Source organism: Excalfactoria chinensis, chromosome 1, assembly GCF_039878825.1.
Source record: "Excalfactoria chinensis isolate bCotChi1 chromosome 1, bCotChi1.hap2, whole genome shotgun sequence".
NCBI lineage: Eukaryota > Metazoa > Chordata > Aves > Galliformes > Phasianidae > Excalfactoria > Excalfactoria chinensis.
In genome coordinates this window covers 88027924-88041602 of record NC_092825.1, presented here as the reverse complement: position 1 = coordinate 88041602, position 13679 = coordinate 88027924, and the positions used below count along the sequence as shown (strand labels likewise).

At 37.0% G+C, this 13679-nt stretch overlaps 1 protein-coding gene across 3 annotated transcripts in view; it reads left to right on the top strand.

The window, feature by feature from the left end:
* Positions 1 to 13679, top strand: part of HTR1F (5-hydroxytryptamine receptor 1F) — a 113449-nt gene that overhangs the window by 51769 nt on the left and 48001 nt on the right. For all 3 annotated transcript variants that reach the window (XR_011904020.1, XM_072339905.1, XM_072339914.1), the window contains exon 2: positions 2793 to 2886. The gene's annotated coding sequence lies outside the window, so the exon portion shown is untranslated. The remainder of the gene's footprint in view (positions 1 to 2792; positions 2887 to 13679) is intronic.

Below are 13679 nucleotides of genomic sequence, written 5' to 3'. Positions count from 1 at the left end.
TGGTGTATCTAATGCAGTCACTGTAAATTTAAGTCACTGTAAATTGATGTCCCCAACTGGGGACATCAAGCCATTCTGGGAAGCATTACCTTCTAATTCCTTGTCCCCTTCATATAGGAAACACAAACATCTCCATATCACAGATTGATATCTATTTGCTTTTGCACTAAAGCTACCATTTTTGTTATGCAGTCTTGAGTCTTAGCTGGATTTTGAGAAGACAAAACCTTATGTGAGATTTTGAACATAGGTCTTCTGCACTATAGCAAATGGTGTTGCCAGTTGAGCTTTTAAAACAACTGTCAAATTCATGTAAAGCTGATTTTTTCCCATAATTATCTTAGCACAAGATACTATTTTAAAAGTCTTATTTAGCATCCTCCACAGAGTAAGAAAGGCGCTTTTAGTTTTGTCACAGAATTATTGCAGATGTTATTTTTAAACACACACACACACACACACACACACACAAAATAGAAAAAGAAAAAGCTTGTTTTCCTATTCCACACATTTCATAGGAATTTCGCCACTGTTTTTCACAAGATAAAAGCCTTCATAATTTCAATGTCATTGCTAGAACAAAAGAACTTGGAACTGAGAGTTCTGCATTTTGATTTCTGGCAGAATTCAGTTTGAGGTAATAAACATTTAGACCTGAAGCAAAAGAACTCCGAGGTTCAAAAAGCAATGGAAGCAATGAACGTGCTTCAGAGATGTAGGCAGGCTCAGAAATCCTTAGCCTCCAGAATTACTTCTTTTGCATGAATTGCTTCCCTAAATGTAGCCTCTGCCACGCATAAATTGAGATTATTGGTATTCTGAGCAGTTGTGAAATGTTTTTACACTGGGTAAGAAAGAAGTTTGTTTATGTTTAGAGATACCAGTTCCTGGTGTGCAGAAGTAAACCCTGTTCATCTGCTCAAAGCTTGGCTTCCATGTACTTAATGAAATGACAAGCTCACAGGGTTTGGAGTAATTTCCTAAATTTTCCCTTTGCCTGGGGATTTCCTGCATCAACAAAAAAACATCCTGGTTGTAAATTACTTCTCAGTGGTTCCAAAAGTCCTAATTCATGCAGTTCTGAAATGCCTTCATTTCTATTCTCAATTTATAGGAGTCACTGCTCCAAAAATAGCCTGTTACTGATTGAATGTTACTTATTCTCAGCTGTTCCTGGAAAGCTAAAAGAAATAATCCCATATGAATAAGACCTGCTGGCTAGCTTGGATTCTCCTAAGGCAATGTCTGTTCAGCATATGTCTGAATCTCTAGGTCCTTATGCCAAAGTACTTACATTTTAATTAATCTAAAATGACAAAAGGTAAAACAGCTATGTTATGCTCATGCTGCTATATCATCAGCGAGGGATCCTGCATCCATCTTCTCTCCTTCAAACAAGGTCTTAGCAAGAGCTGGTTGGCAGCCTGGCAGCTGGATAGATAACAAGGCTAGATAACAAGGCCCAAATTATCAATATAAGCACCCACGTAGCTTCCAGGTCTCCTTCAGAGGAGTCTCTCTCCCTGTTCATATGAGAGTGTGGCTCACTGAATTTTAAGCCAACTGGGAAATTCTCAATTAAATAAACATATGTATTTTGAAATACTTCTTGCATTAGAGGATGAGGAGAGGAAAAACGGATCACTTCTAGGAAGAGATTGCGTGCAGTGAGCCATCTTACTGCTAACAAAGTTGAGATAATTAAGACAAAAATGTAAGGATACAGAATTTGAAAGGAAAGGAGGATAAGGAAAAGGTAGAATATTGAGAGAAAGCCTGTACTAAAGGGACCTAAAGTTTGGCAAGGAACAGAACATTTTATCTCTCTAGAAAAGGCAAATAAAGTCTCTAAATTGTCTAAGTGCAACCTGAATGCTCTATTAAGAATAATTTACACTTGATCCCACTGTCTATTGTCTGTCAACATATTTATCAATGAAGTTGCTGAAAAGCACCAGCCCCAAGACAGACTGCTGGTGGACATCACTTGTCACCAGCCTCCACCTGGACATCGAGCTGTTGACCACAAGCCTTTGGCTGAAACCATCCAACCAATTCTTTACCCACTAAACAGTCCAGCCTTCAAATTCATCTCTCTCCAATTTAGAGATAAGGATGTGGTGGGGGACCACGTCAAAGGCCTTGCACAAGTCCAGGGAGATGACACCAGTTGCCCTTGCTTTTTCTATTCTGAAACACTTATTTTTTAAAAAAAATATGTTTTGACAAAGCAAGAAACAATGTCTTGCAGTTCAAAGAGCACATGCTCAAGCACACTTATGGCTTCAGATTAATAACAAGAGGCCTAATGCTGCAAAATACCAAGTGTCTTGGGCTCCCACTGCAGTCAGAGTTGAAGACATCCAACAACTCACAGATGCACTTGGGTTCTAATAGTGTACGATGCACTAAACCTGCTAGCTGGGCTAACCAGCACAGACTTCCTCCTTCTCTTTTTACTGTTTATCTTCAGAAAGGTCTAGGTCATTTTTACAATTTCTTGAGCTCATCAAGTGGAGGCAATTTCTGGACTGTCAAATCTTACCAGGTTTTTATTGGTTACTAGCCTGTTACAAATAAATGTAACATATTACCAGCTACCAACTTCTACAAACCGTAGGGTTTTCCTGATGTTGATCTCTAAGCTTCTAAATAGCCATCATCAGTTAGCTGAAGAAATCCTGCAAATTACAGCTTAAAACTTCTGAGAGATGGTTTTCATCTCCTGAAGTAGAGATCTCTTTCACTGGAACTTACGGAGTATATAATTATGACATTTTGCTTTCTCACAGGTATTTGGCAGACACAGTTTCTACTTCCATTCTCATCCCTGGGCCACCTGGTACAGATGTTACCTTTCTAAGGCTGATGCAAACATGGGAGTAGGTGAGTTGCATTCTGCCCTTTTATATAGAGCTACTTTATGTAAATTCATGAGGGCTGTACATATGTGGGATCAAATTAATTTAATGGTGGCTTTCACTAAGGCTCCACAAAACAGTTTCAATCGAGAATTTTGCTGAGCTCTAGAACTGATCTTGTTGTAAAGTAGTGCAAGAGGAAATAAAGGGGTCTGAAGAGTCAGATGTAAGCAGGTGAGGGTTTACCTAGAGGGTTATGGCAGCCTTACCCAGTAAATGTCAGTACACACAGTGCAGGGGAAAGCTGTAGACATATAGGGGAAAAGAAGGACGTGTCCAATGGATGCTGGACTATGAATTAGTGAAGAACATCCAGTGTGGTCTGAGAAGTCCAGGCACTGCAGGACAAGCTCACAGTCTTCAGTTCTAAATCTGACCAACCTTCTCTGCAGCTCTGGACATTTAAACATTCAACATCTACTTCAACTGAGGGGGAAAAAAACAAAGGTAGTAATATAACACTTCATTTCACAGATGTATTGTAAAGGTTTAATCTTTGTAAGACATTCTGAAGATGAAAAGCACAGCAGAATTCATTATTTTGCTTAACTAAATATCTCTTTGCCTAGCTGAACTCTAAAATCTTTTGATGTTAGTTCATCACAAAGATGTGCTTTGAGAGAAGACTTTTCTTGCTTTTGTGTTGGCCTGTGGTCATTTCATGCCACTGCATGTTTGATTTTATTTCTGTTTTTGTTATTTGTAGCTTTGCAAAGAAGTGACTTTTCCAGCAGTGCATAAACATAGTTTCTTCATAACAAAGATGACAAAATCCCCAAATCCTTGCTTTTCACAACAATTCAAATGTGATAGCTTAATGACATTACTTCATAAAGCATCTAAAACTCACTTGCCTACAGCAATATTTAAAAACAGAAGGTTAAAACTTCCTGGAACTGTGCCAAGAGTAAAATTGTCATTCAATATTGAGATGTTTGGATAAAAAAGTAACAAGAGGCAAACTGAAATTTTCAGCAATCAAATGTCTGAAAAAGTGCACGTTAAGTGGGATTGCTTATAACTGTACCTGGAAAACTGTGTATGTTCAGAGGCAATAAAGAAATGAATAATCATTTGACATTCTTAGAAATCCTTCATGAGATACAAACTGCCCATGGAAGTGGTGAAGTAACCATCCCTGAAGGTGTTTAAGGAAAACATGGATGTAGCAGTGAAGGACATGATTTAGTGGGCAATATTGGTGGTAGCTGGATGGTTGGACTAGAAGGTCCTAGTGGTCTTTTCTAACACATTCACATATTTCCACACATTCATTATTCCTTACCCTCACTTACATCTACAGAAGTTCAGGGTCTTGGCATCTCAGGGTTGTCTCTGTTTTCTGGGTGTCTGAAAGATCAGAAGAGGTGATCTTTAAAGCTCATTTACAGTGAGAGAAGCAAGGACAAAGTTGCTCCACCTGTAATAACATAAAGATTTTAAAAGTGTCACTAGGTAATTGTAAAATTAACCAAAAAAAAAAAAAAAAAAAAAAAAAAAAAAAAAAAAAAAGTAGGAAAGTCTTCTATTTGATACAGAGTAACCATAATGAGTCATATGGATTTAGTGAAAAATAGGTCAAATACAGACCATTTTCTATATTTACAAGCCTTTCTATCACCATGAAGGCTCAGAGAAAGACAAAGCCCCCAAACTCATAAGATTTTATACTTTACTTAAGTAGATATTTCCTTTGACCAGTATTTCCTCCAAATGCCAAACCAGAAAACAGGTGAACCAAATACTGGCAGAACTGGCTAAATGAGAAATTCTTGATTCATGACCTCCCTAGTTTATCTTAAAAAAAAAAAAAAAAAAAAAAAAAAAAAAAAAAAAAAAAAGATTAAATGATGTATCATAAATCATGAAAAAAAAAAAATAAAAAAATTACAAACTGAATACAGAATAACCATCAAGGCTTCAGGAATACAGGAAGTTGGGAGATGTTCTTTCTCTCTAACTACATTTTAGTCTGAGCTACAAGTCAGACTCAAAAGAAACACTTGCTCTGGTCCATACACGATTCATCAATGAACATTAGTAGTAACCAATTGCAGGTATGTATATGGAGGTGGTATTAAAAACATCTTAGGATATCTGTGCCTATAATGCAGAAAGTGAGTGGGTTCTTATTGTATCTAGGAAATTCAGCAGACTCAGGTGTGGTAAATGTCTACAGCATCTCTTTCCTTTTGACTTACCTCTTTCAAAACATACTTTCTTCCTTACTACTTATCTCTAGGAGAAATTCTGGCTATTCATTAATTCTACTATAATATCTGAGGTGATGTTATAGAATGAAATTACATGGTGGGAGAAAATGGAAGGGAAGAATAAACAGAACTTTTACTTTTTGATGGAAGTGGGCTTGCTGGTTCTATGTTAGTTTTCAAAGGACAGTGACAGACTGGAAGCTTAAAGGAAACAGGTCTCAACAGCGCACTTTACTGCACCGAATGTTTTGTGTCACGTAAAGCACTTTCATACCATCTGTGCTCCAACAGCAAAAGGTTGCTCTGTCTCAGGCAGTGCCCTTTGTCTTTCCATAGTCAACAGAAGTCAGTGGAGATGGATCAATTATAAAACTTGTCTCTGGCTGGAAACATACAGAGCATCAGCTTCTCCTGTGAACCCTCTCAGCATTCCTAACATCCCACCGTCTGTCAAGAGAATGAGTGCAGCTCCACAGACAGACAAGTATAAGATGGATTTGACTCTTGCATTGGTTCCATTTTTTGCTTAATACTGAGTTGACTTGCTAAAAAAAAAAAAAAAAAAAGAAAGAAATAACATAAGCAATGGAGGAAAAGGGCAAGCAACTGAGAGGCAATTATGCTTCTCATTAGCACTTACTATAGAAGTTCATTATAGTCAGAAGAAGGTAAAAATATTTTAACAAGGAAAACAAAGATTGCACATCTTCAAACATTTATTTTAAAAACAGACTTTGCAAGGACAGCTTATTTCTAAAATGAAGACAGGTAATGCATACACTATCTGCAAATTAAATAGAGACCAAGAGCAAAATTAGAAAGGAGAATATCTTGATTACATCAAATTGCCTTCTTGAAGCAGTAATGTTTGTCATTACTAAATAATTATATAGTACAGGAATAAGGGCAATCATTAATGCTAATCTTTGCTTAAGTAAAATAAAGCATCATTCCTTATACAACCGTCAGACTTGGTTTTTGTACTACTATGATTCTGTATGTCTATGGCAAGGAGAGCAACTGAGTTGCCACAGTCTTTTTATTCCTCAGGCTTAGAGAGAAAGACCTAAAAATAGTAAAACAGACCCCTCCATGCAGCTAGCCATAAATGTAATCACTGTTTTCAGTGCTGTCAACTGATACTCAATGTTTTCTCATTATCATCACTGTTTCATGGGTTTTTCTTATTTTAATGAATTTCTGTGGTCAGGCACATATCTATTTTCTTGGCTATCTTGCTTCATTATTCAGATGGAATCACAGTCTTTTAATTTAAAACATTATTATTAAGAGTCACACATGAAAGTCTTATCTGAAAGATATATTGTTTTGGCAGTAGATGTAAATCTAAATGCTACTGCCTAGGTACTTGATTGTATACTTTAATGGAAGATTTTGTGTAAATTTTAGGCACAAAAAAGAAAAGCACTGACCAGCATTTATCATTTAAATTACTAGCAAATTTAAAGACTATTAATACATTTCTTTTACCTCAATAAGGTCAAAACAAGCACAGAAGTTAGCTTATGAATTCTCTGTCCTTGGAATATATTAAAGCAGCAATATTCCAAAATGACTGTTATTGTATCTATCTTGAACAATGTGCACTTGCAACCTGGAAGGCCAAATATATACTGGGCTGCATCAAAAGCCAGCAGGGCAAGGGAGGTGATTATCCCTCTCTGCTCTGCCTTCATGGGGCCCCATCCGGAGTAGTGCATACAGACCAGGGGTCCCCAGTACAAGAAAGACATGGAGCTGCTGGAACACATCCAGAGGAGGGCCACAAGGATGATCAGAGGGCGGCAGTATCTCTCAGAAAGAAAGGCCAAAGGATTTGGTCTTGATCAGCTTGGAGAAGAGGTTCAGTGGAGACCCCACTGCAGCCTTCTGGCTTTAAAGAAGGCTTGTGAACAAGACAGAAACAGACATTTCATGCAATATGATATTGATAGACCAAGCAGGAATGGTTTTATACCAAAAGAGGAGAGATTTATGTTAGATGTTAGGAAGAGATTCTGTACTCAGAGGGCAGTGAGGCACTGGCATGGCTGTCCAGAGAAGCTGTGGATGCCCCATCCCTGGAGGTGGTTGAGGCTGGGTTGGATGAGTCCTGGACAGCCTGAGCTGGTGAGGGGCAGCCCTGCCCGTGGCACTGAGCTGGGGCTGTGTAGGCTTTAAGGTCCTTTCCAGCTCAAACCATTCTAATGATTCTGTGATCTTGCAGTTTTTTCTAGTTTCTTTAAATAGGTAGGTTTATACAGTGCTAAACCAGCCCATAAACCATTGATACACTTCCACTTTAGTTAACTATGTAAACATTCACCAGCTATTTGTCTGAATATACTGTTTTCTTTGGGATTCAATGAGATGCTCTCATTATCACTTGTACTGACTGGTCCATAAGAACACATGCTAAATAAACTCTAAGCGGGACACTTCAGACACTAATCTGTCAAAATTACATTTTGTTTTACTTTTAGTTTTGAATCCTACAGGTATATGATTTTTTCTTCAGCTCAGTATGATGTAGTTGACAGTATTTTACTAAAAATCCTGGATTTACTAAATAATTTTTATACCATCCCTTGGGCTGACCAACAAACTGAGATGATAAGTTCATCCATACATCAGGTGAGAATGTGTGATGTTGTTTAATACTCGAGGAGCTCCAAGACACTCAAACCTCAGCTGTTCAGAGATGGTATGTCCTTTACTACTCATTGTCCTGGCAGACACCTTGATCCAGTGACCTCTGCAATGCTGCAGAGATCCCTTTAAGGCTGGGTATTATCTATGGTAATGTATCCTGAATAGTTATGCAGGCAGAAAGTCATTCATGCTAACAGAATCTTCTAAAATATGCAAGAAAACTCTCTGGCCCCTTAGTCCTTCCCAAAGGGCAATATAATGCAGATTTTAAGTGTCAGTCTATCACACTCACATATTGCTACCCATATAAAGGCAGCAAATATGCTCTGAAAACAAGGTCATGAAGTACTTTGCTTTTCTATTAGCAAGCACAAGCACCACCAGTAAGACAGACACAATTTTGTCATCTCACCATGTAACCAATCCATATCTAATACACAGCTTTTATTATAATTAATTTTAACTGATTTTACATTTGACCACTGTCATGGGTCTGTCTGTTGTCCATTTTGGTTTTAACTCTGTTAATATGAAAGGCAGCTAAACAGATGTTCACACAGCAAGTGATCATTTTAGCATTTCCCCATCTGTAGACAGCTCAATTAAAATTGTCTATAGACAGCAACAGTGCTGCTATGTATGTTTTTCCTCAGCTTAAAACAGGAGCTCATTCCAAATTTTTTGCCATCTTGCACCTTTTCCAACCTCAGTATTTGTGCTTGAAAATATCCACTGATCTAGTCTTCTGACAACTTAACAAAATGTCATTATGTGATTTATCAAAGTGATGTGAGCTTAGCAAAGAGTCATCCTAATCTCCATCATAAGAAGTTAGGATTTAGAAATGCAAAAACAAAATGTAGATAAGACTTGGCGTGCATCATTCTGGCATAATCTTTGTTTCCATTAATATAAAATGACAGAGTGAACTATTTGTTTTGTTTTGGTTTCTTAATTCAGATATTTAGGACTTCTCCTCAAAGCTTAGAAGTCTTAACTATATTCAGAAGGATTGATAATTTAAAAATAATTGTTTTACATTCATATAACAGAGTTCATCCAAAGAGTTTTATCGAAATTCCTACCCATTATATTTGTTTTTAAATTTATTTAATTATATTGGAACCTTTTAACTTGATGTTAACAAAGTCACACAGATGCTGAACTTCAATCAGAAAATTCAGAAGTTTTGTTAAGACACTGAGGCAGAAGAACCTATTAGAAGATTATACTTAATTACATTTCCACAAGATATCTCAAAAGTTGACCTTTACCAATTGCTTCTTTTATCACATATTGCAAGAATTATGTTACTTCCTTAGGTTATAGCCGAATTAGATTCTATCAGCTGAAACCACTCAATTTGTAATTCTGCTGAACTCAGTGGACTCCAGGGAGGAAAGTTTTAACTAGCAATTAATAGGGTCAATTACATTGGAGCAAAGGGAAAGCAAGTTGATACTTTGGTGAAGTAAGTACAATTACAATAAATGGGGGGGAAAGTTTCAGAGTTTTAAAATGAGGTCCTGAAAATGATGGCAATTACAATATATTTGATAAGTTTGTGTCCTGCTTTGAACATGGTAGTGTTAGAACCCAAGCACGGCCAATTGAATAAATCTGCTGTCTGCAATAGTAGATAGGGTTAATACAGCAAAACTCGGCAGATTCCATTTTGAAAGGCACAGCTGATAAGCGTTCCGATTTGGGATTTTATTCATTGTAATGCAGTGATTCTAACCAGTAGCTTAATGAACTGCTGAACTGCGTAAGTCATGACTTTATCTAAATACAAGACCATGAATTAAAATCTCTATCCGCCATGCTGTATAGAATCATTCTGGAGTAGTTTTTTCTTCTTAATTGCATTATTGTAATAGTGCTCAGAAACTTGCCTTGTACTGAAGAAATATAGAGTAGTATGTAGTCCTTTCACTACAGAGCTTTCAGTATAAATAGGCAAAATGAATATTTTGGGAAAAAAAAGTATTTTGGAAAATAATTGAGGTACTGCTTAATTTGACAAATTGTAGCAGTTTAAATCCTTTCAGAAACTTGTTCAGCTATTCCAGGCAATTGCAATTCGTTTGTGTAGTGATTTAACAGTTTGTATCTTCTATCATCTGCCCTTTCATTTGTGATTGAGCATCTCTGGAAATACTTCAGCAAATTATTATTTCATCTTATTCATACATTTGGGTAACACATAGGAAAGGTTGAAGAGCTGATTTTGTTGTGGGTTTGTTATCTTTTTTTCTTCCAAGCTGTACCTAAAGCAAATCAAGTAGTAAATCAAATATCCTACCTAGATTTTGAAAGATAATCACTGGGAGATGACATTCATTCATCCAGAAGAGCAGCTTCACGCCCTAACGTACCAGCTTCTGTCCCTAGAGGAAAGCAGGGGAAAGAAATAAAAAACAACTTTACATTGATTTGAAGAAGCTCTGTACTCTCTTCATTTTCTTTGTAGCCTCTGGAATAGAAGGGTAATGCCAACAATTCTGATAGCTGGATTGCTGCAGACATTTGTGCTGTACACACAGAGTTGCATACCTAGAGAAAAAGTGCTATAGTTTACCATTTTCTCCCACAGAGGGGTAGGTCATAATGTTGCAAAATATTGAGAAGGTATACATTCTGCAGCTTATTTTCTGATGGAGAAGAAATAACACAAAAAGGTTTAGCAGAGACTTTTTGTACCTTGAACTCATCTGAAGTGCTGAGATAACTTGCAGACTTTGGCATCTCTCATTCAGTTGTTCACTCACGAGATGCACACACAGAATGACTCATGTTAAGGGACAGCTTTTATACTTCGATGTGGTGTGAGTTCTGGTACAGCAGTGTTATAACTATGATGACTCTCCACCTCACTCTCAATTGAAGAAAGGCAAAGCTAAAAGCAGAGACAAGTGGAACAAACGATGATCTTGAAGGATGGAAATGCTTGAGGTCACTGGCTAACCACATTATAGAAACCGTCACAAAATAAGAAACTGCAACTTTTCTCGGCTGTGTAACAGCAAGTTGCACATGACCCTTTTGAGTTCTTGGCTATAACTATGTTTCTTTTTCCATAATTACGACAATGCCGCTGGATTCAGTCTGCCATCATCCCAAGCCAAACACTTAGCACGTGTGCTGCAGAACGACGAAGAAAAAACATTTTGGCCTTGTTCTCCAAGGTTAAAAGCATTCTTCGAGTCTATTAACCATCTGGCAAAAGATTTCCAGCTTGGTTGCAAGTATTCTACAACACAAAATCAAATGTTGTTTGTGTTATGTCTTAAATTTCACTACTGTGAACCAACAGAAATAAGATTTTTTCATGTCACCACCCAGATTCCTTTCAGGGACAGCCAACAAACATGCTGGCTTTCAGTCAGACCTTTGCCAAGGCCTCAAGCAGAGTCAGTCACTGTTGAAAATGGTTTCAAAGTTCAAAGACAGAGACTGCATATATTTTTCCATGAATCTGTCACCATCCCTTTTCAGTCTCTTTCCGTTGTTGACTACTTCAGTATCCAAGTGACAGTGAATACTGCAATTATAACAGCTTCATAGCCTCATCAGTTCTGCAACAGGACTCATCCTTCGTTACTAAAATTGTGCTTGCAGATACCTCCACGACTTCCAGAGGAATTCCTCTGTAATTTATCTAGCATAGCTAAAGCACAAATTTGTTACTCCGGGCCTCAAAAACTGAGTATGCCTTATACTGAGTACAAAATCTAGATTAGAGGATTGTGCTTGTGCATCTCAATTCTGAACAGACCTAAATGGAATGGTTTATCTTCAAATATAATCAAATTAGCAGCAGATATTAAAGTTCACTAACTATCAAGCTTAGGATTCTTCTCCCCTATGATAAGCATCTGGGAGCAGCCAGTACAAATGCAGCCCTGAAAATTACACATGAAACACATATCTGATATTTTAAGCATAAATCTGTCACAACAATATGAATTTTACTCGAGAAAACATGAATTTTGAAATCTCATCCATCAACTACCTTTACACAGGCACTTTAAAAACCAGATAAAGAGCAACAACAACAAAAACTGCACAGTACTACTTGGTTATGCTTTAAAAACAATCAAACAAACAAAAAAGCATTCCTAAAAAAGCTTTTAGAATGTTTAGAAAGAGACCAGAAAACCAGCACTCACATAAATTCATTATTCACTTCAAAACAAGTTTTTCAGAAGTAATAGAACAGAAACAAATCAAATGTCCCATTAGATTTCACATCTAGGAATTATATGCCTTTGACTCTACCCTTTTGACAGCTAAAATTAGTGCTGAATTACTGAAACTGATAATGAACCTTGAAAATTGTTTTCAGACATCATAGAGGAAATACCGATTTATTTTAATGCATTAGCTTTACAGCAGAAACATTACTGAATGTAGATTATTTTGTGTCCATGGACACTGTCAAGCTGTCCCTTAAGCTTCACATTTCCAGTTTCCATTTAAAATTAACTTTTTTAGCAGGGGTGTTGGAACCAGATGATCTTCAGAGATCATACAGTACAGTTCTGACTGCAGTTTTTCTCAGAGGCAGCACAAGAGCTGAAATCAATAAGCTTTACAGGTTTGAACCCTGGGCCAGTCACCTTTGATGTGTTTCCTACACATGAAAAGTATTCCTTCCTACTTGAAAGCAGACATCAGTAAGAACAGTGCCATACTTAGAACCTGTAGTACCTGTTTCTTCACCAGATTTTGTAGGGGAAAACACTGAAGCCATGAAACAAAGCCAAAGAAATCTTTCATTTGAGTCTGTGTGTCCTCCCTGATGTTCCCAGGCTATTACCCTTTGTGGCACTTGGAAAAGTTATATATATATATATATATAAGTTATATATATATATATATATTTAAGGTAAAAGAATGTGAAAAGCCACATCCCATACTATGTGAAGAGCCAGCCATACTACAACTATGATGCTTGCATCACATAACTTTGCTAAAGCATAGCATGTAAAAATTTGAACTAACAAAGAGTACTACTGGAGTGGCACTAACACAGCTCTTCCTCTTGTCATTGCTATTCATTTGGAGCCAGCTTGGGCTTAAAACTCTCCAGACTTTGATATTTGACTTTCCCCTATTACAAATTGAAATTAGAAATTGACTTGTTCTGTATGGGAGCCAAAAGTGCATGCACAGCATTGATTCTAAGAGGATCAGAGACCTAATGTAAAACAGGAAGCTAAAAGACAATGTAGTCACAGCAAAAGGGCAGCACATTCTCAGGACAAAAGGTGAAAGGGGGAAAAGAAAAAGTGAAAACGTGACAAGATAAGGTGTATGATGCATACTAGTTCACAGCCTCCTAAAGGTTTTTCCAAGGTCTCCTACCAAAGGGAAAATAACTGAAACTGCTCTTATGCATTGCTCACTGGGAACAGAATCTGGGAAAGACACTAGAGAGGCTTTCAGAAGAAAGAGCTTGCCGTGCACGTGATAGGTAAGAGTGGTGAAATCAAATTGCCATCCATCAGACCTGTGGGTAAAATGGAATTAAATATAGAACTGTGCATCTCAGATAATCTTTGCTGTATCTTGTAAATTACAGACCAATAGTTAAATAAAAAGATTTCATTTCTGAATTATTTTTTCCACAATCCTTAATACAGTAGTAACACCATAAAATTGGGTATAGGAATATCCAATCATAAAATTGGAATATAGGAAATGAGACTTAAGACATCTGTTTTACGTACACTGATGTTGGAGTTTCAACCATAAAATTCCTTTAGTACTTGTAACTGAAAGGAATAGAATCCAAGGAGTTTAAAAAAAAAAAAAAAAAAAAAAAAAAAAACCTAGCAGACTGATAATTCTAGTTGAAAAAAAAAAAAAATGTGTAAAATATCCTCAG